The 24029-nt window shown below is 43.1% G+C and overlaps 1 long non-coding RNA gene across 1 annotated transcript; it reads right to left on the reverse strand.

Moving 5' to 3' along the window:
- Nucleotides 1-975: 975 nt before the first annotated feature.
- On the reverse strand, nucleotides 976-10099 carry LOC137162898 (uncharacterized). Its single transcript, XR_010922555.1, has 3 exons — nucleotides 10024-10099; nucleotides 3240-3294; nucleotides 976-1073 (listed from the first exon to the last, which is right to left on the reverse strand). It is a non-coding gene; the product is annotated as an uncharacterized lncRNA (long non-coding RNA).
- Between the last annotated feature and the right edge of the window lie 13930 nt (nucleotides 10100-24029).

The raw sequence follows: 24029 nt of genomic DNA on the forward strand, positions 1-24029 counted from the left end.
AGTCTTGCCATTTGAAATGTATTTGCTAATAAGACTCAGGACATTTGGGGGAATTTTTTTTTTATTTCAACCCTCTGCTGATGGTTAGAAGCAATATACTGGCGTGTTCTGTGCAGTGGCTGAGTGTCAACTAACACTGGAGCTCTTTAGGATAGTTTCTTTTCCTTCAGAGAAGCTATCATTATAAAAGCTTGTAGTACATGTTCAGGATCTTTCTGAGGGATGCCCTGATTGTTCAACATGTGGCTGTGGGTTGATTGTTCTGTAGCTGGAAGTGGGCAAGTGAATCTGTGAAATGCTGGCACCTTCTTACTATTAATATTTAACAATAGCAATGGTGCTTGCAATGAGATGAGGGTGGAGTGGGATGCTTATGTAAGAAAATAAGTCTGTTTTTGTATACTATTATTTAACTATGTATATCTTCCCCACTGGTGTGGGAAATGCATTGGAGTTATGTACATACCAATGCTACAGTCCTGTGAACAAACATTTACATGCAGAGTGTACATGGATCTGAATACAAGATTCATATTTAGTCCCTTTCTCCTGAGCTGGAAAATGCAGGGGAAGCCTATTCAGCCCCTTGAAGAGGGAGGCCCTTGAGGTGTTCTTTAAATACCACACAGGGTAGCTCAGGAATGTCATTCACAATTTTAAGGGAGAACTACATCCAGTGCTCCTTGAATGGAAGGTTGGTTTGGTCAACATAGGGGTAAAAAGGCGATCGGAGAGTTGTGGAGATTCCTGTGGCTTCTGAAAGCACTTGAAGGAGTGAAATCAATCCCTTGCCCTCCCCAAAACCCAAAACTATGTACAGTATGGGATGCTACTTTTACCTTCCTTGTGCTGAACCCAAGGGCGGGATCATAAGACCACACATCTTGGTTTTACTAAGATAGTCCCAGTTGTTCATATGATGTTCTAATATCCCAAGATATTCTGAGACTCCTGAAATAGCCTGGCTTTTCATTGCATCGGTCAAGATAATGGCATTTTAAAATAAGTTCTGAAAGGCATAGCGTTTATTCAGGGTTGACCAGGAAAGCACTGTTCAGTGGAATGGGTGTTCACTGTTTGGGAAAAGAAAAGTCAAATGAGTTTAGACACTATCCAAGTTCTCTTGCTCAAAGTAAATGTTAACAGCAGTTGTTCAGTGTTTCATGTGAAACTTATTCAGGAAACAAAGTCTGGGGTTTTCCCAAAGGCTGAAAGGGAGTTGTGTCCAGATTTCAGTGATGTTCCATGGAAGCTGTATGGTTCACTCAACACTCTTAGGTTGTTTGACATTCTCAGGTTCTATTCTTGGAAAAACTCCTCCGTTCTCAGAAATATGGGAGGAGCTTGATTTTTCCTTCCACCCCTCCTGTGGGAGCTCGCTCTTCCCACCCCTGGCAGATCACTCCCCTATCCCTACACCGGGGCCTGAAGAGTTCTGTGCTCCTGACAATTACTGAGAGGGCCTGTGCCCCCCACTTGTGCATGCCCCTGGCTTTGAGAATCCTAGAGCTCTGACTCCAAACAGCTACACCACCATTACACAGCCCTGTAGCGAGCCCCCTCCCTCCCCCGAGCCCAAGTCAGCTGACGGGGGGCCAGCCACAAGTGTTTAATTGCAATGTAGACATACCCATAGAGTCTAAGGCCAGAAGGGACCATTGTAATCATTTAGTCTGATCTCCTGTATAACAGACTTTAGAACTTCCCCAACATTATTCCCTGAGCAAGTATTTTAGAAAAAATCCAATCTTGATTTAAAGATTGTCATTGATGGAGAATCCACCGCAACCCTTGGTAAATTGTTCCAATGGTTAATTCATCTCACCATTAACATATTATGCCTTATTTCCAGTCTGAATTTGTCTAGCTTCAGCTTCCAGCTATTGGATAGTGTTATACATTTCCTGGTTAGGTTGAAGAGCCGATTATGACATATTTGTTCCCCACGTAGTTACTTATAAATAGTGAACAAGTCACTCCTTAACCTTCTTTCTGTTAAACTGAATAAATTGAGCTTCTTAGTCTCGCTATAAAGTACGTTTCTAATCTTTTAATCATCCTCATGGCTCTTCTCCAGACTCTCTCCAATTTATTAACATCCTTCTTGAACGGTGGATACCAGAACAGGACACAATATTCCAGGAGCTGTCACACCAGTGCCAAATACAGAGGTAAAATAACCTCTCTACTCCTCAAGACTCCCTTGTTTCAGTCCCCCAGGATCACATTAACTTTTTTGGCCACAGTGTAACATTGGGAGCTCATATTCAGCTGATTATCCACCACAACTCCCAAATCCTTTTCAGAGGCAATGCTTCCTCCCAGGATAGAGTCCCCCACCGTTTAACTTGCCATGCGTTCTTTAGATACATTTACATTTGGCTATATTAAAACACATATTGTTTGCTCGCACCCACCTTCCCACTCTGTATCAGTGACCTGTCCTCTTCACTATTTACCTCTCCCCCAATTTTTGTGTCATGTGCAAACTTTATCAGTGATGATTTTATGTGTTCTTTCAGGTCATTAATAAAAATGTTAAATAGCATCGGGCCAAGAACTAATCCCTGTGGGACTCCACTGGAAACAGACCCACTCAATGATGAGTCCCTGTCTACAGTTACATTTTTGAGACCTATCAGTGAGGTAAATGTACTTGTGGAGTACTCTCTTATAGTGCTATAAAAAGTTGCCACACACTTGTCCCAGTTTTTGATTTTGAAAATATGATCATTTACAGCAGTGATCTTCACTATTTTTCAAGTGGGGGCCACTATGGCAAAAAACCTTCAACGTGAGAGCCTCATCAACTACTACCCATGTGGCTGGGGGAGGGGGAGACACGCCCAGGAGCGGGCTGCTGTGTGAGGGGGAGACACATGGCTGGGGGGAGAGGATGCTGCTTGATGGGGGGAAATGGATGGGGGTGCACTGCTTATGGGGAGGCATATACGGATAGGAGAGGTGTGCTACTTGAGGGGGGGACAAACGGCTGGGAGGCACGCTGCTAAGGGTGAGGAACAGATATGGCTGGAGGAGCACTGCTTCTGGGGGCGCGCTGCTGGGGGGAACCAACAGCTGAGGGGGAACAGACAGCCAGGAAGTGTGCTGCTGGGGAGGGAACAGACACAGCTGGGGAGGCGCTGCTTGTGGGGACATGGCCGAGGAGCAGACAGCAGGGGTGCGGCGCTGCTGTAAATGACTGCACAAGGGGCAAAGTAACAGAGAATCAGGCCCACCTGGAAAATCTCCATTATCTTGTATCTTGGTAAAGAAACTGCCAGCACTGGTATTCTAAACAAGTTTTCAGATGAAAGGAGCAAATTAATTTTTAACAGATCTAATCGCATTCTGCATAGACATGATCTAAAACATTTCCCAGCATATGGTTGCAATAAAACCAACTTTGTATGATTGGGAAAGCAGTGCCCCTCTGCAGAGCGTTACTAGAGTCAGGCACGGGAAATAATGTCTGAGTCACCAGTTTAAATCAAAAGCTTTCTTTTCAGTAGACTGTGACGGTATTCATTTAACTGCTGTATTTTTCAACTATGCTTGTGCCAGCTCTCAAGTCAATTACTGAAGCCCTGAGGGCCTCTTTCTCCACTGCCTTTGTCTTCATGTAGTCATTTGGACCTGTGCAAAGTGAGTGTAAAGCACTATCAAATCAGAATTGTTTCTTTATTATCTATACTACAGGAACCCCATGGTCAGGACCCCATTATACTAGGTGTATGTGCAGCCATAGTGAGAGACAACCCCTGTCCCAAAAAGCTTACAAGCTATACACACAAGACAACGAGTGGGAGGAAGGTAGTACTATTATCCCCATTTTACAGGTGAAGAACTGAGGTACAAAACCTTGCCCATGGTCACACACACAAACTATGTGACAGAAACAAAGCCAGATGTCCTGGATTCCAGTCCACAGCCTTAACTACAAGACAATCTTTCCTCTCTACACTCATTTTAAATAGGTATATATGAGAGCACAAGAGCAAGGAAGCAAAGAATCAGGCTCCAGCTATAACTGTTCATATGAAATGTTCTATATTAGTAGGACTCAACTTGAAGCTGTATGTTGGTGACATTTCTAGCTTTTGCCCACCACCAAATCAAGGATCTGTGACAGATATGTGATCTCAGGACTCAGGGCTTGTCTACATGGAGCCACCGTGTGCCCTACAGGGTGTGAATTGTAAACTGATCTAATGTTCTATGCTCTAATTGCCCCATGTAAATGCAACTGCTGTGAACTAAAATGTACCTATTTTGTGTTAACATAGTCCTGTTTGACATGGGACTATGTCAACACAAATGAGATACCTATTAGGTCACACCAACAGGGTTTACACGGGGGTAGTTAGAGCACAACACATTGGAGTGCTCTTACAATTCACTCTTCTGTAGAGAATACCGCGGCACTGTGTAGACAAGCCCTACGGCAAATATACTGCAGAAATACCTAAGAACAGCCAAATTGGGTCAGACCAATGGTACATGCAGCCCAGTATCCTGTCTTCCACAAGTGACCAATGCCAGATGCTTCCGTGGGAATGAACAGAACAGGTAGTCATCAAGTGATCCATCCCCTGTTGTCCACTCCCAAAATAATAATGGCTCCGTCAGAAAGAAGTTTTTTCATATGAAATGAGGGAAAGATATAAGGACTGATTTTGATTCCCCTTCCACCGCTGTGATTCCACTGAGTTTAACAGTTACTCCTGATTTACACAAGAGTATGTGAGGTCAGTACCAGAAACTAGTACTCTGTTACTAGAGCTGCTTAGAAATTTTCTGACAGAAGGTTTTTTCATTGCAAAATGCTGATTCATTGAAAGCAAAACATTTCACAGAAATATGTCAATTTTGAGAAATTTTTTTCTTTCTAAACAATTTTTAAAAAGTATTTTGATGAGATCAAAATAGAAGGTTTCAATATTCTATTTCCAAATGACTGTTTCAATTTTATATGATATAAAAAAAAAATTTTAAATGTTAAAATCAAAACATTTTGATAGCTGTGAAAAAATATCTTTCTACAACTTTGTTTCACAGGAATATTTTTTTTGGTTTTGTTCTGGTTTCAGAATGAAAAAAATTTCAAAATCATGGATTTTTCAACAAAATGGAAAAAAAAATCCAGTTTCCAGGTATTTCTAGTGGTTATCGTTTACTAATAAGCAAAAATACCCAGTGGGCCTGCCCCAGCCAACTCTCACTGAAGTCAGTGGGGCTACTGTATTCAGAATGAGTGAAGCTGTTCAGGATCTGTCCCATTACAAAATGATATCAAGCACATGTATGAAGAGTTGAGTTAGCAGACATAATACTCATGAATAATAATAATAATAATAAAACTGACCTGAAGGCTGAAGGCTCTGTGTAGCTCGAAAATTTGTCTCTTTCATCAACAGAAATTGGTCAAATAAAATATATTAGCTCACCCATCTTGTCTTTCACGAATAACCAACCAGAGCAAATTATGTTAGTGTCATGATGCTAGTGCTGAGTATTGCCGTGTTGCCAACTCTCACAATTTGACTCTGAGTCTCCTGATATCTGGTGTTTTTCTTAAAGACTCAGCTCCTGCAGCTAGGTTATTATGTGAGAATCTAAGCTGTCTTTTTTTTTTTTTTCTTTTTCTTTTAAAGTGTGACAAGGTGTGTGCAACCCCTTGCAAGTGCCAGGGAGTCTGGAAGCAGCCAGCCCTGCCCTGGGGAGAAGCTCAGCAGGTGGTGCACAGACCAATGGGATCCAGCTGGGCAGTGTCAGGTAACTGGGTCTGATGACTACCAGCTAGAGGAGATAGATGAGAGCCCCAGCTCCATTAGGGAAGATCAGGACCAGGAGAGGCCTAGGAGAATGCACACCTGTAGCTACAGTCCAGGCTGTAGGCAGTGCAGTGAAGGATTGTGAGGAGGCAGGAGGTCATGTGGACATCCCTAGGCTTGGTGAAGGACCTGGCTGCAAAGCTGCCAGAACCCATAGGACCCACAATCTGTATTAGGACAGGACCATTGCTTTATGTTTTCATGCAGGGCTGACAAGAGGGGGGCAAGGGGACAGTTGTGGAGAAAAAGTGAGAACCATAAAGGTTCAAAAACAAGGCAGATAAAAAGAGCCCAATATTTATTATTTTTAAAAATCCCATGATTTTAAAACCAGTCTCATGATTTTGGGGGCCTGACCCATGATTTGGCAATGCTGGGAGTGAGCCCCAGTCCTATTTGGGTCCAATTCCAAGCACAATATTGTGCACAGCTGATTGGCTGTGCGGTTGCGACATCACTGAAAAGGGGCAGTTACATACAGTGGGCGGGACTGGCTGAGGAGGGACTGGGCCCAGCACACCAGGAAAAGCAAGCACTGAATCAAAGCATCTCTTGGACAGCCGGGCTGCTATGCAGCTCCTTCGAAATTTCCCTTTCACTGGCAGAACCCCAAGGAAGAGCAGGTAATAATTTCCCCTTGTCACAGCTGTCCCTATCGGTGTCAAGAGCTGTGCAAATTTCACCCTCCAGTCTTGCACATGCAGGAGAAAAATCAAATCCTCTCCAGCTCTAGGCCCTCAATAAAGAACACTGATCTAGAGTTAGCTGAGAAGGGGAAAGCACTCTGTTACATCAATTCTTCAGCATGAGTACAAGGGTAACCAAAAGCAGGTGGATCCAGCAGGCGCTGAATACTGAGCAGCAGAAGGCTGGTGCTGATACTGATGAGTGACAGAAGTGAACATATATCACACATGTGCAGCATGAACAGAAGGCCTGAATCCTGTATTTCAGCTTAGTATGCCTCCTACAGACCCCAGTGCACCAATGACATACATTTGCCCTGAAAGGAGGGGAGGGGAGTGTGTAGGGCAGAAATGTATTTAATAGATTATCCTTCCCTGTTTGGCAGGTTAAGATTTGGAAAAAAATATCTAGGAGATGTAGCCACACAACCCCTGATGAAATTTAATCTCAACCTTTTGAACATTGCAATTAGTAGCCTTCAAGTGAATGCTGTCTTTTGTATCCAGACACCAAGACTAAGTTTGTCTACACAAGAAACAAAGCTTTCCTGGGGGCCCGCCTGAGTCTATGGAACGAACTTCCCCAGGAACTAAGCGCCATCACCAACCTCACCAGATTTCTCTTAGTGCCAGATGGACTTCCTCAACCTTGCCTTTTCTAACAGAAACAGAGAACACCATGTACATACACTGTAAATTTTCCCTCTCCCCAAAAAACCCTACCGAGAATAAACACTCCAGTACACACAGGCTTCTCCACCTGCGGAGGAGATGAGAGAACAAATCACTCCTGGCAGAGGTGTAATCACATTGCTTAAATCACTGCTGGAAGGTGCTCAGTGAGGAGCGCATGTAAGAACCTATACAGAATAGAATAGAATAGAAATCCAATGAAAGAGAACTTGGTTTACTGGGTGTTTTCCCCCTCCTCCTGTTTTTCTAAAGGAGCTGGGTGAATCCCACAAGCATTTCCCATAAATATTAATTTAGTTTCACTTTGGCCATGCGCATACCCATCCTCTGTGTTTGCTTTTCACAGACACTTTCTTTCTTAAAGTTACATAAACATTGATAATGTTAAATATTCCCATAGGAGTCTAACTAAGAAAATAAATAAAAATGGCACGAGGACCTTATGATGTCATCCATGGAGTCTTTTTTTCTATATGCCAAAGAAAGAACAAGAAAACAAACTGATCTCAGTACTTTGGAATAGGCACCCAGCAGATAGCACAGAAGATAACCTAGTGCTGTTGCCAGGAGTTTGCTTGGGAAAGGACTGGGTAAGGGCCTTAGCATTTAGTTCTGAATAAACAAGACAAATGCTGGCTTGCTTTCGGCATGGAGAACATAGGCTCATCGACTTTAAAGGCCAGAAGGGACCATCCTGATCATCTAGTATGACCTCCTGCACATTTCAGGCCATAGAACCTCACCCACCCACTCCTGTTATAGACCCATAACTTCTGGCTGAGTTACTGAAATCCTCAAATCATGATTTAAAGATTAAGTTACAGAGAATGCCCCATCTTCCATTTCCACTATTTTAAACTTGCAATTGACCTCTGGCCCATTCTGCAGAGGACAGTGAAAACCCCCCAGGGTCTCTGCCAATCTGACTTGGGAGAAAATTCTTTCCCAACCCCAAATATGACAATCAGGTAGGCCCTAAGCATGTGGGCAAGACTCACCAGCCAGACACCCGGGAAAGAATTCTCTGTAGTAATGCAGAGCCGTCCCCATCTAGTGTCCCATCATCTGCTGTTGGAGATATTTGCTGCTAACAGTCAGATTGGCTACGTGCCATTGTAGGCAGTTTCATCATACTATCCTCTCCATTGATTTATCAAGCTCAGTCTTGAAGTCAATTAGGTTTTTTGCCTCCCACTGCTCCCCTTGAGAGGCTGTTCCAGAACTTCACTACTCTGATGGTTAGAAATCTTTGTCTAATTTCAAGCCTAAGCTTGTTGATGGCTAGTTTATATCCCTTTGTTCTTGTGTCCACATCGGTGCTTAACTTAAATAACTCCTCTCCTTCACTGATATGTATCCCTCTCATGTATTTAGAGAGAGCAATCATATCTCCTGCAGCCTTCTTTTGCTTAGGCTAAACAAGCCAAGCTCTTTGAGTCTCCTCTCATAAGGCAGGTTTTCCATTCCTTGGATCATCTTAGTACCCTTCTCTGCACCTGTTCCAGTTTGAATTCATCTTTCTTGGGAGGCGTTTACACTGACGGCAGCAAATTCGCCATCGCCAGATCGATCTTTCTGGATCAATTGAGCAGTCAGTGAGACCCACTCAATCGATCAGGAAGTCGACTGAGTAAATCCACCCCCATCGCTCAGTGCAGTGTAAACAGCGCGCAGAAGGGAGGCAGAGCAGTCGATGTGAGTTACGCAAACTACTCTGCCCTTAAATATGGGAGACCAGAATTACACACACTATTCCAGATGAGGTCTCACCAGTGCCTTGTATAATGGTTCTAACACTTCCCTGTCTCTACTGGAAATACTTCACCTGATGCACCCTCAGACCACATTAGGCTTTTTCACGGCCACATTATACTGACAGCTCATATTCATCCTGTGACCAACCAATACATCCAGGTCTTTCTCCTCTGTTGCTTCCAATTGATAGAGTCTCCAGTTTATAGCAAAAATTCTTGTTGTTAGTCCCTAAGTGTATGACCTAGCACTTTGTACTATTAAATTTTATCCCATTTCTATTACTGCAGTTTTCAAGGTCATTCAGATCTTCTTATATGATATTCTGGTCCTCCTCTGTATTAACAATACCTTCCAACTTGTGTCATCCACAAATTTTATTAGTACACTTTTTGTTCCAAGGTCATTAATAAAAATGTTAAATAAGATTGGTTCCAAGACCAACCCCTGAGGAACTCCACTAGTAACCTCCCTCCAGCTTGACAGTTCACCTTTCAGTATGACCCGTTGTAGTCGCCTCTTTAATTAGTTCCTTATCCACCTTTCCATTCTCATATTAATCCCCATATTCTCCAATTGAACTAATAATTCCCCATGTGAAACTGTATCCAATGCCTTACTGAAATCCAGGTAGATCAGATCTACTGCATTTCCTTTGTCTAAAAAAGCATTTATCTTCTCAAAGGAGATCATGTTGGTCTGGCATAATCTACCTTTTGTAAAACCTTGTATTTTATCCCAGTTATGTTTTACCTCTATGTTCTGTGGCAAGGTGCCCTTCCGTGGGTCTGTGCCCTTTTCGGCTATGCTGACAATATGCCTGGGTGGGAGCGGGGGGGGCCTGGTCCCACCCTCTGCCCCAGGCCCCGACCCAGGGACCCTGTGAAGAGTAGCCTCAAAACTGCTTAGTCCGTGAGCTACTCCCTTCCCTGGATCACCTGTCCTTGGCCCCACTACTTGTGGTCTGCTTCCTGGAACCAGGGAGGGGGCCTCCTTCAGGCCTCTGTGCTTAGGATCCCTGGCCATGCCCAGATAGGTGCCCCCCTCGACTTTGGTACCTTTGGGGTTATGGTAGCAACAGCAATTGCTCCAAGCCCTGGCGCCACGCCATTCTGCTCCTCCTCTTAACTCCCTTTCAGCTGCCCCCATCTGCCTGACAGGGAGACTTTTAACTGCTGGGGCAACCTCCTTGATTGGCCTCAGTTGGCCTAATTGGCCTAATTACCCCGGAGTAGCCCCAGCTGGATGACACAGGGAACAAGGTTTTGTTGATCCTGGGGCTAATATAGATACCCTCCGCTACTCTCCTGTAGCCATCAGGTCTGGCCCTGTCACAGTTCTTAACTTCTTTTTCTTTCAAAATATGTTCCAAGACCTTACATGTAATTGAGGTCAAATTTATAGGCCTGTAGTTTCCCGGATCACTTTTTTCCCCGTTCTTAAAAATAGGAACTGTATTAGCAATTCTACAGTCATATGATACAACCTCCCAAGTTTACAGATTCATTAAAAATCCTTGCTATTGGGCTTGCAATTTCATGTGCCAGTTCCTTTAATACTAGTAATAGATGGAGATTATCCAGGCACCCAGATTTAGCCCCATTAAGCTCTTTGAGTTTGGCTTCTCCCTCGTATGTGGTAATTTCTACTTCCATATCCTCGTTCCCATTAGCCACCCTGTCACTACCGCTATGCTTTTCATTGACCTTATTAAAAACTGAGACTAAGTATTTGTTTAGGTGTTGGGCCATGCTTATATTATCTTTAATTTCCACCTCATCCTCGGTGTTTAGCAGTCCTACTTCTTCTTTTCTTGTCTTCTTATTTATATGGCTATAGAACCTTTTACTATTGGTTTTAATTGCATTTTCAAGGTCCAACTCTGCTTGTCTTTTGGCAATTCTCACTTTATCCCTACACTTTCTGACCTCCAAGAGATAGCTTTCCTTGCGATCCATCCCATCTTCCATTCCTTGTAGGCTTTTTGCTTTCTTTTAATCACATGTTTGAGATATTTGCTCATCCAGCTTGGACTGCAACCCTTGCCTATGAATTTTTTCCCCTTGCTTGGGCTGCAGGCTTCAGAGAGCTTCTGCAGCTTTGATTTAAATACAATAATGCTAAGCCTTCTCCACGTTCAGATCATTGAATTCTTCAGTCCAGTCCACTTCCCTAACTAATTCTCTTAATTTTTTTAAGTTTGCCCTTTTGAAATGAAGGACTTTAGTTGCAGTTCTATTTTTGTTTATCCTTCCATTTAGTTTAAACTGAATTAACTCATGATTACTCAAACGAAGGTAGTCCCCTACAACCAGTTCTTCTATGAGGTCCTCACTAGTCACCAGTACCAGATCTAAAATGGCATCACTTCTTGTTAGCTGAGTGACTATTTGGTGAAGAAATCTGTCAGCTATGATATCCAGGAAAATATGGGCCCTACTATTATTAGTAACGTTTGTCCTCCAGTCTATATCTGGGAAGTTAAAGTCTCCCATAATCATACAATTCTCAGAGGTATCTATTTCACTAAAAACATTAAAGAGGTCTCTATCCATATCTAAATTGGATCCTGGGGGTCTGTAGTATATCCCAGGCACTAACCCAAGGACCCTCTAGTAGCTTTCTTCCCCAAAGTGATTTTGACCCAAACAGACTCTGTTTTATCCATTCCATCACTTCTCATTTCTTTATAATCTACCTCATCATTAACATACAATGCTACTCCACCACCTTTACCTTTTTCTGTCTTTCCTGAACAGTACATATCCTTCAGTACCCTGTACTCAAGCCATGAATACTGTTCCATGTTTCTGTTATCACTATAATATCTGGTTTCACTTCCTGCACCAGTAGTTCTAGTTCCTCCATTTTCTAATCCAGGCTCCTAGCATGGGTGAACAAACATCTCAGTTGTTTCTGCTCGGTTTTGCTCACATTCCTCTCCCAATTGGGTACTGTCATCCTACTGTCAGTAACACCTACCTGACTGTTAGCTTCATTGGTATTGGCACTATCTTTCCTCTCAATCTTAATCTTTCCTCTTCCTACCCACTGCTGTTCCTTTCTCCAATGATGGTATCCTTTCTTACTCGATTTTCCTCCCTCTGAATGTTAAAATCAGGTGTGGAGATTACACGAGCATCTCCCGACAGTCTCCCCCAAGTTCCTAGTTTAAAGTTCTTTTAATCGGTTTTGCCAACCTCCGTCCCCAAAGTCCATTTCCCTCCCTACTCAGGTAGAGACCATCCCATGTGGACAGTCCTCTGTCCATGAATGCTTCCCAGTGGGCAAACATCCCAAAGCCCTCCTTATAGCACCATTGCCTGAGCCATCTGTTGATCATCAGACTCTTGTCTTGCATTCATTCTCCTCTTCTAGGGACAGGTAGAATACAACTGAAGATCACCTGTGCCTCCATTTCCTTAAGCATCTTCCCCAGCCTGGCATAGTCTCCCTTGATATGTTCCAGCAAGAATCTAGCTGTATCCTTTGATTCCACATGAAGGACATGGATTCTTTCCTGCTCCCGTTAGGATCCTCTTCAGCCTCAGGTCCACAGACCATATCTGAACTCCCAGCAGACAGCACACCCTTCTGTGCTCCGGATCAGCTTTGGTGACAGGACTATCTGTTCTCCTTAGTAGGGAGTCCCCAGTCACGTAGACCTGCCTTTTCCTAATGATGGTGTGATTCCCTGGCCTTCCCCCTGTTCTTTCTGGCTGCAAGTCCTCTTGTCTTTTATTCTCCCTTGCAATCTTCTGTGAGTCATCCTGTAGCCTACTGGGGCTCTGAACTCTGACTACTTCCATTGACACTTTGCCTCTTCTTATAGGACTAGCTGCTCTTCTCTTTTTCCTTGCCCTCCCACCTTCAGTTACTGCCTGCTGTGCCCCTTCTTCATTTTCCAACTGGGCCAGCCACAGATGCATCTGGAGCTGCCAGTACTGGCAGACAACAATATCCTGGAGTTATCCATAAGCCATCTTTATCACCTATTCTTGCATCTTAGGGGTCAGTGCTGACAAGGCCAAAGTCCTCTCAGCTGACCCACCAGACTCTCCTTCCATCTGAGATGCTGCTCTCAGGCTCCCATTGTTGCAATTCTCACTGCCTGCCATCATGAGCTCAAATCGACCTTCTCCCTAGTTACGGAATAGGCAATGGTCCTTATAAACAGGTTGGGTGGGATTCACAAAGGTACTTAGGCACCTTACTCCCATTGAAATCAATGGGAATTAGACACTTTTAAGCACCTTTTTGAATCCTACCCATTAACATTAAAATAGTTTTTCAGCTTGTGGTTCTCACTTGGTGCCTTTGCAATAGGCCAGCCTGTGTATTTTTACTACAAAGTAACAGTCACCATGGAGTAAATGATCAACTGAGAAAAAAATCACTAAAATGTAAGTGTTCTAAACATGGAATGGATTTCACAAAGCTGCCACACCTAAATGAATCCACCAACATCCACACTAAAGAAAACATTCACCAAAGACAATTCAAGCAAAGGAAACTTTACTCATTTGGGGATGTACTCAGTTTGCTATTTTCACAGCAACAAACTCTTATTCTTGCAACCAATTGATGTACAGCTAAAGATTATTCCTTAGCCCAGGGATTATAGAAAGAGCATTGTTCTGGTGAAAACCAAATTCAAACTGTGCTATTCTACCATAAAAAAGTCCCTCCACTTCATTAGTCATAAAAAGCCAAGACTGTTACCACAAAAGGCTGTCTTTGATCATGAAGCTGAATTGTGTAGGATTTAAAAATATTGGTGGAAGACCCATATGGACTCAGTTCTGTAGGTGCAGAATTTGTGCCTAGTAGAAGTTTATCATTTATTCATCAAAATAAAAGGAAATGTAAAGACATCATACAGTCTAAAACTGGAGTTACACTGGAAAATGCATGAAATAGCCTCACCACTACGATCTCCCATAGTCACCTTCTAAAGAGAAAGATCAGTCACTGATGATTATAATTTTCTTTCTGTATTGTGGGTGGGTAGCATCCATGTGGCACGGAATCACAGATTCTGGTCTATGCCCCAGCCTATCACCAGTCTCCTGTGGGTGATCCCTTCAGAGGACCCACACTGTTCCACAGGGGTGGGCCTGTGGCCTCCAAGACTTCCAGACAGGGCTGTTGGCACCAGCAATTGCTGTCTTTTTCTGTGGCTTCCTGCAGCGACTCCAGTCAAGCCAAACTTCTGGGGGAGGCTTCTACTGTACCTCTTCAGGGCGTAATACTCTCATTCAGTATTCACAGTGACACAGGCAGCATTTTCAAAACAAGGTAAGCATTTATTACTCATCTGGCATACTGAATCTGAAATTCCTTAGCTTAGCTCAGAGAGGCAAAAGTTAAGCCATAATGCACAACCAGCCTAGTTGTGATGGACTCCCATCACTGGCTGTCTTGCCCCTCCTTTGTCTTCCCTGGTCGAGGCTCCTGATTCCCTCCAAAATGCCACCTTCTTCCAGTCACCTTGTAACTCAGGGTTCTTTCAACCCAAAGCTCTTGTTAAACATACTCTGTGCAAGGTGATGTCAAGAAATAAATCAATGGGAAGATGGCCGTCTGACCAATAGATGGCTGGCACGAACAATACCACACAAGAGTGCTCTTACTTTAAAGCTATATGTTATTTAAACTCGAGCAATTACACACATCCGCAACAGGTTAGTAAAACACCCTCAACCCTCAATAATTACCAAAGTCTGGGGTGGCTTTTGAGGGGTACAGCAGCAGCCTTCCGATTGGCCAGTCTTTCAACTACCAGTGGGGACCTCAAAACTGTGTCCAAGAAGAGATTCCCCAAAGAGTCCAAACCTCTCCCTGTCTTTTTATCCTTGTTAGTAGACAATAACACATCAGAAAAACTTGTTGGGCCCTTTCAGAAGTTAGACGAAAAGTCCCCTCAGAATACTAATTAGCCAGATATGTTCCTCCAGAATCTGCATGTCTTGAGGCCCTGTCAAACATCTCTCAGAGGGCATGTATAGATAGGCTTCTTGTCACAGATCCCAGCATGTCCACCAGAGACTTCATGGGGTGAGGGTGCAGAGTCAGATAAAGGTTGAGCAAAAGGCTTTCCTCCCCACCTCCTGGCTTAGTCACGCTAAGGCTGCACAGGCCTGCAAAAAAAGGCCTCTCGATTTTGCCTGCTGTTAGTAACAAGTAGGATAATCAATATTACACTGTCGGTAGTGGTCCCTGGCCCATTTATTCATTCATCAAAATCTCCCATACAATCTGATACCTTGTTCTCCAGCTCAGTTCCCAAGTCCCACCTGCTGGCATTTCCTGCTGCTAAGTGTTGATTGTTCAGTCCTTGGGGCATCTCTTTGTCCTGCTGGACCCTCTGTTGATTTGGGTCAGTTTGAGTCAGTTCTTTAATGACTCTATTCATTCTCCCCAGACAGTAAAGTCTCTCTCTCTCTGTCTCACACACACACCTCCTGTCTCCTGCACTAGTCCAGGAGCAGTGTTAACCCTTTTGCACCCACTTGATAGCAGTGCAACATACAGAGGGAAACTGAGACATGCCTAGAATTCATAGAAATATTGCAGAAAATTCCCAGTTTGTCACACCATTTGCCCTAGTGTAGGCCAGAGAGCAAACCTGTGTTCTCTAGCACTCACTAATAAAGTGCTTACCTGCCCACTTCCTTTAACCACCTCTACCGCAAAAATCAGTCTGGAAATTTGATTTGTATTAATTCACCCACAAATCATTAAAAGTCTGTGCTCTTAAATTTACACTGCGCCAAAACTGCATGCATTTCCAATACTGCTTTCATCTGCTTTATTCCACGGTGACAAATCTGGAGGCGGTAAAGGAGTGTGGGGAAGCAGTGTCAGTTAATGGAGCCACTAGCCTAATTATCACTTAATCAGCCCCAGGAATGTCAAAAGGAAGTGCAGAAATGTCAATCCATTTTCAACAGCTCTGTCTCTGGGTGCTCAGAAAATCCCATTAAGTTTGTACATTGGAAATGCGATTTTTGGAACTCTGAACTACATCTTCTAATCCCCCCACGCCAGCCCACCCCCAAAAGCCCAAACAGTTTGATCACAGTTCCAGACAGCAACAATTCCAATATATCCCCTGAGAAGCTTCCTCCGTGCACGTTTCCAACCTGGCCAGGACGAAATGGGAAATCTGCTTGAGAATGATGGAGATTAAACAAATAAAAAATAAACCAAGTGAAAGATTTGTTTAGAATTATGTCTGGCCAGAGAGTGTGGGGAAATCTGGAATTGGCTTCCCTGGAATTAGGAAAGAAGTCAAGGAAACAGTCATTATTAAACTAGAGATGGAAGTGAACCAAAACCCCAAATCCAACCATCCCCAAACTTTGAAAAAGTTCTAATCTGGTGATAGACTTTGCTTTTGGCCCCTGTTTCTGTAGTGGGCCAGACCAGAAGCCTTGATCCAAAACCCCCAAACTTAGGGGAAGTTTGGATCTGGATCTACATATGACATTTATGGCTTTGATCCAACTCTGTTTTAAACCTTTTCAGCTGATTCTGGTTCCCCTACTTCAGTTGCGCAACATAGAGCTCTCCTCTGTCTCTACATATGGCAAAGTCAGAAAGTCAGCTCTGGCACTCAGCTATGTAAAAGAAAAGACAGACCAGCTTAGGCACTTGAGTAGTGCAAAGCAGATACAGCAGGGCCAAGTATCTGACTCTGTTTATTAGGGGGTGGGTTGTTAACATTGATTTAGCACAAACTTCTGAGAGAAAAGTTCTCTTTGTGAAGACTCTGTTCAGGGCAAGAGAAGGCTGGCAGGACAGCAGACAGTGTCAGCACTTCACCTAACAAAGCCCCTGTTAATATTTAACTAGCCCCAGTAATCACAGACACCAGTCTTCACTGAGAGCTGGGAAAGTTTCCTCTCCAGTCTATCAGAGAAAACAAATCTTGATGTTTATATTTCTAAAATAGGAAAACAGAAGAAAGTGGCCCTTTCTAAGAGAAACTGCCCGACAAGCCTTTTAGGTTCTCTTTAAACACCCTAAAGCAGCAAAAAGGGGCAGATACATTTATTTTTCCTTTTGAAGATGACCTTTAGCACACCCAAACAACACAGTGGTTTAATATGAAATCCACACACACAAAGCTTGGAGCCCACCATCAGAAAAGCGCTAGATTGGTTCTATAACCACATAAACAGGACCAAAAAGCAGCCATCTATGGGGAAAACCAATAAACTTGGCAGGTTTGAAAGTGTTTATTGTTAAAGATACTTCACCTATGAGCTCAGGCATTCCTGCTGACATTCCAGTGGCTACTGCAACTTGTTTATGATGTGTATCTGGGGGGTTGCCATGTGACTTCCTTCCCAAGAGACATTTCATTGCATTTTGTTATAGTCGGAGACACTTCATGCGATGGTCAAATGCATCGTAACTAGAGCTGGTTGCAAAATGTTGAGTGTTTTCCCCATGGAAAATATTGGCTTTTTGTCAAAAAACTGAAAACTAAAAACTTTGAACAAAAAAAACTTTTGGCCTGAAAACCTTCAGGTGTTAGGTTTTCTAACTACAAACTGACAATTTTCAAAGAAAGGGCCTTGGGATGTTAGCTGTGTAACTAAAAATTGACCATTTTTGAGGAAAAGAGACCCAGTCGGAGAGAACTTTCATTTCGCTGAAAACCCAGTTCTCAATGAAAACCCAATTATTTGGAAACTTTTGGCCACCCCTGATCGTTAGCCATCAGCATCTTTTCTCTGTTATTCTGCTTGACCAAGATTTTCGAACTTAACTCTGAATGCATTGATTCTGCGTTCTTAAGGCCTGCAGAAACCTGATCTTAAATGGAGGTGCTCAGCACTTTCTCAGAATCAGACCCGTTGGGTTTCTCATATTGGGCACCCAAAGGCAACAAAAATCACTAGTCATTTTCTTAGAAATACTTGTGGTTATTGATTATTTGTATTGCCTTAGCCCCCAGTCAGGTTGACAGCCCCACAGTGCTGGGCACTGAGGTCAGTGGGGCACTGCAGAGTGGTCTGCCCACATGGATAGAGTTGCAAGATCTGACCCTAGATTAAGACAAAGATGCAACAATATTTGTGGATGGCGCTAATCTTGCTCCAGCACTGGGAAATCTGAATGATGGGGCTGAAGGTCTGTATTTTATGTGCAATGGAACTAGACTTTTTCTGGGTGCCAAACATAATTCTTTTCTTTCAGTTTTTGTTTGTCTGCCTCATAGATGACCACCTCTAGAGTTATTGGGGAGTGTGTCTGTGCCACATGATGATTACTTTGGAGCTTCAAACAGAAATCATCATCTCCCTTGTTTGTTTGTTTCCTGGAAAGGGGACCACCTTTCCGAGGGGCAAAACACTTCACTGCTCACAGCAGTCACACAAAGAAGATAATGTGATGCCTACGATTGTGCCTTTGTATGAAAACTTGGCAAAGGCTGGCCTGTTGACAACTGGCTGGAGAGACCTTAAGGACAGATATTTGAGTGGCTGTGCTCACAAGGACCAAACACGTTTTTAGTGGGCTTTGTGTTTCTAACTATGGAGATAATGTTGCCCAAGCCACTGGTGACATTTTCACAAGAATGTTCTTTACTGATTGTTTAAACTTTCTTGTGAAGTGTGGTAGTTTCATAAAACAATGGCGGGCACTGTCAAGTCAAATATTAACTCTTCATATCCACTCTATCAAGGCCTGTTGAATTTATCTGATTGGCAGGGAAAATATCGCTGCTAGTTACCAGCCACTGAAGCCAGTTATGTCATCGAAAAGGAATGATGCTTTCCACTGTTCCAGTCTCTGTCAGGAAACATCCTGTCAATACACTTTATTCTTCAGGCTTTCATTTATATTTCATTTATACTCCTTGGACAGTCTGTGTGGTGGGGTGTGTACAGAGTGTGGAAATCAGTACTGTATGGCGGAAGGCTAAGACAACCATTTTGTTTATTAAGGGCTTTTAAGGCACAGCCTATATTAAGGGATGGCATGCGGTTACAATGCTGCAGGTGGAGCGCTGGAGGACAGTCTGCAGAATGGCTCCTCGGCAGAGACCCACCTTGCTACAACCCACCCTACAGACAGATGGCTGGCCAGCTCTGATATCAAGAGCATTGGTGGAGAAAGGATGGTCCTGCCTCTCTCCTGCATCTCCAGTCCTCTTAGTAAGGAAGCAGGGTCAGAGAAGCTCCTATGCTCCCCTGAGAAAGACAAGGAAGCTCCTGGCCACTGCTGCCAACTGTTGCAATTTTATCACGAGTTTCACAATATTTTATTCAAAGGCCCAGCTCCTGAAGGCAAGTGATTACTTGAGTATCCTCATTTTCATTTTTCTAAAATATGGAAGTTTCTAGCCACCATGATCGAGGTGCAACTGTAAAAAATATGACTTCAAGTCTCCAAAAACCAGAAGGGAAATAATAACTTAGGACATTTAAAAAAAACCAAAAACCCAAAACCTGAAGCCTCACGATTTTTAAGACTCTCTCATGTTGTTTTGATTGACTGAGTTTTTGAATGCGTGGGCTATCTGGCCCTAAGAGATTAACACACAAAGGATCATATTAATTGTGGCAAATCCACTGTGCCTGCAACAAGTCTGCATTTGACCTTTCAGATGAGCATTTCTATGTTCAAAGTGAGGATCTGTGTGCTCCAGCAGCTACTTATGTATACAGTTAACAGTTTTGCATACGCAAATACTCATTGGCATTCGCAAATATGACTTTTTTGCATGTGCACCCATTGCACCTGCCTCTGAAAATGTAGCTTATAAATCTTTACATTATATTTTCATAATTTTGGACTAATCCTGAATGATGACTGCCTTCCAGCATGTTGCCTCCTCACCATGTGAGCTGATGAGTGGTATTATTATTATTCATTGGTATTCTGATAATACCTAGGAAGCTTAATCATGGACCAGCCCGATTGTGCTAGGTACTGTATAAACAGTGTACACAGTATCTCTGGGCATCTGAACAGCAGAAATAGCTTTATAACATGCCTGGGAATCAATTTTTCACAATGAATTTTTTTAAGTTGTTTAAAAGTAGAGTGTGTTCAAATCAATTCACATTATCCAGATCAAACTAATACATGATGATTTGCAAAACTGAGACCTAAAAGCTTTGTGTGTAATCAAGTATTTTCCAGCTCTGGTTTAAAGCTTTTTTTTTTTCCGGCGGGGTGGGGGGACTGGATTTTATTTAATGAGGCTCTGGTTTCATCACAATTTTTCCAATTGGGCTTGTTTTCTGTTTGATAACAAAGAAAGGAAATCTGCAGGACAAATATCACAATGGAAGTATCCTGAGCCTTCTGACCCATTTCACATACGCCACTAATAATAATAAATAATAATAATATTTCTATTACTGCAGTTCATCTTGCGATCTCAAATGGGTTTGCAAGCAGTTTTATAAATTATTATTTTCTGATTTAGAGATGCATAATAAGTGCCCATTCTAAACTCAGGGCACTCAGGCATAATTTAACGTCACACACCGCAAAAAAATACAATAGCTTGCTTTTTCAGACATAAAATTTACATAACCAGCAGGTGAAAGAGCCTCTTCAGCAATATGGGAACCTCTTCAGCCATCCCCCTCTCCTTAAATACCTGGGGGAAAAGATGAGTTGCCTGACTGGTAACAGATCCAGGCTCTAGCAGACCAGGGTGTAGGGTGAATCCCAAAGGCAAAGATCCAATTTCCATATCTCAGTGGAGCATAGCTGCTGCAGTATGGCACAGGAGGGGAAAGAAGGGGGTTGTCTCCCAGGTAGCTACATCTCAAATCATTGAGGGATGTACAAGGAAGGCAAACACCTTGGATTCTTCTCAGGAATTTCCTGGGAGCCCACTGCAGATTCTAGGGCACTGATGTAATTTGCTTCCAAAGTGCAACTGAACTTAATAGTCTAGTTGGAGCATTCTGCATTGACTTCGGTTTGCCGGTGGTCTCAGTGTACACTCCAGCCCCAGATAGATCATACTATATTAATCCACACTCTATCTGGGGCTGTTCACTGAAATCAATGGAGTTACTCCAGATTTACACCAGTGCAACTGAGCTCAGAATCTGGCCCCACTGAGAGGCTCCAATGAGAACAGACTGAATTCTCTGAATGCCTGTAAAATAAAAAATAATAACCTAGTTCTGCAGTTGTATAGTTAAAGTGGAAACAATAATGAACACTGAAAGGGTAAATATAATGAAGATAATCTTTAGGAGAAATACATGATTATACAGTGTTTTTGGTGAATCAGATTCATTCCTAGAAAGGGGATAAAATCAATTGACACAGTTACCTAATTATTGCAGCTTTTGCTTCTCTTTGCACACAAGGTCATTAAAAAGGAAGTCGCTAATGCACATAATCCAGCACGTGATTTTTTTGTCCCGAGCCTCCATTTGATTTTTGACAGGTTCAAAGGTACGGACCAAAATGTCACTGATGACGCATGCTCGCCAGTCCCTCTTTCTTGAATCTGAGAGCTCCTATCAGCCCATGGAGCAGTAGACTGAGATTAGGAAATGAATCCTGAGCACCCACATGTCCAGGGGAAATGTTAAGACTAAGACGAGAGGTTCGCTTTTTAAAAAAAACAACAACATTGTGATCAGCACTCCTGCTATCCTAGGCATGGGGTTTTCTTGTCAATCAGGCCGTATCAGGTAGCACCAATCAACATTCTATGATGTGGCAAATATGGCTGGACGATGATGAGACCAACAAACAGTTTAATTTATTAATTATTTTAACACAGGATTTGAACTCAGATCTATTGGCGACAAAAGGCAAGTGCTTTATACAAACTTTAGCCCAGTAGCTCTGGTCTCACTGACTACTGCCGGACCGATAATACACACCCTGCCATGTGTTGTTGCTTAGCTATCTGTCACTGTCATACATTACTGCCTCAATAATGACTGGTTTGCATGCACTTCACATGAATTCTAAATGATACAGGTGCAACAAAGTCAGCAGGGTGAAGTAGTGCATCATCGCCTTTCTCAATGAACAGAATGGATTCTCATGCATAACTGCTTCAGATGTGATCTGCTCACAGTAGCAGCCACATGCAGGTCAGCAGGTTACCTGCTGATCACCCCAGATGGATGATCTCCAGGTATGTTACCATCTGTTGGAGCTGACTTGGTCCTAAAAATGTGTTCGCATTCTGAAGCCCTCTGGAAAATATTGAACCGCTAATGTTTCACAAGTCCAGCAGTGCTGGTATATTAGCAATTATCTAACCAGGTGGACAGAGGACTGTGTGGCCAAAGGGAATTATACAGTAGTGATGGGCACAGTATAAGAATCCTAATCGAGCACGTCAGAATCATTGTGAGACATGCTCCGGTTTTAGACCTGAATGAGGGGGTAGAAACCATACCATTTGCTTTAGTCCATGCTAGTCTCCTTTCTACAGATGACGACAGAAAGACAGTGCTTATTTCATTTATATCTGTCAGCAGCCATTGATACCCTGGACCATAAGGGCATGTGGAGACATCTACAGCTGGCTGGGAGTCAGAATTTATGCCCCTGCCCCCAGGTGAAGGACTGTGATTGCTATTTGTAATGAGTGCACACTAGGTGTGTTATTAGATTCTAGTGTTCTGAATGCCAAGGGCACTTTTTGACTCCTGCTGTCCTTGATCAGGAAATAGCCAGGGATTGTTGTCCTTCAGATCACCCTAGAAGACCTTCTTATCTGGGCTGTTGAACAGGTTGGCATTTGATGTGAAGGGTTGTTTTGGGGGATGGAGGATTGATGGGGAAGTCCTGCCTATTGCATTGTATTGGGAATGGAGTTTTGCTGGAGCTCTTCCTGGGAGTTTGTGGCTGGGTTTCTTTGCATTGTTTCTTTAAATAACATCAAAGGCACAGATTGAAATCAATGGGGTTACTCCAGATTTACACCAGCGTAACTGAGCTCAGAATCTGGCCCCGCTGGGAGGCTCCAATAAGAACAGACTGAGTTCCTTTGAATGCCTGTAAAATAAAAAATAATAACCTACTTCTGCAATTGTATAGTGACAAGTGGAAACAATAATGAACAGTGAAAGGGTAAATATAACAACAATAATCTCTCAGAGAAAAGACATGATTATACAGTGTTTTTGGTGAATCAGATTAATTCCTAGAAAGAAGTGGATAAAATCAATTGACACAGTTACCTAATTATGCAGCTTTCTTTTCTTTGCACAAAAGGTAATTAACATGGCACCAGGAAAAGCTGCGTTAGTTTCTCATAGAAATCAGAACTAACAAGGGAAACAAGCTCTGACTATAGCGTATCCCATTTCCCGACGTATGAAATGAAAACACTTGCAGGGGATGTGCTGCCTCGGCATTTTGCTAACTCAGCCAGATTTGTTTGTTGGTTTGCAGGTGAGCTGGCAGGGCTCATTGATCTGACGGACTCTTGAGACTCAGCACATCATGTCTGACAGGGCGCCGCATAACATGGTAGTATCTGTCAGCAGCATTTCCCTGGGTACTTTCCATTCTAGCTGGGCTAATGCCAGTTCACACACTCCCACGCACATGGTGAAAGGCCGGAGCTGAGGCTCTGGAGCACGCTCCAGAGCATGACTTAGCATTAACTCATCATCATATAAACAGGCAGGAGGCGGAAACTTGTTAGTCTTGTGAAACAGTCTGGAAAAGGAGATACATGGTTTATTCCCTCTGCCGCGTCCTAGTCTCACCCCTTTCCCCCCACCTCCACCCCAATCCTGAGAACAAGGAGATAGCATCAGTCTGAGACCTGTCACTCCTGTTGACAGGGAATGACGAGGGGGTGGGGCTGGGCATGTGTGTGATGCTGGCAGACCAGATGCCAGCTCACACCAAGACACCTCGGCCTCACTGAACACTGACAAATGCATAGCCAGAAACCAGTCTGGCTCACTGTGTGTTAGCATTGCTAAAATAGGTATTAGATTTATAGAGATGTGTTCAGCGTTTGGACTTTATGAAGTGCTTGTGAGCTCCTGCATGTATTCATCTGACTTATAATATCTCTATCCCTTGTTATAAGGTA

Source organism: Emydura macquarii, unplaced genomic scaffold (assembly GCF_026122565.2).
Source record: "Emydura macquarii macquarii isolate MOO-44397 ecotype Brisbane River unplaced genomic scaffold, CSIRO-AGI_Emac_v2 contig_2473, whole genome shotgun sequence".
NCBI lineage: Eukaryota > Metazoa > Chordata > Testudines > Chelidae > Emydura > Emydura macquarii.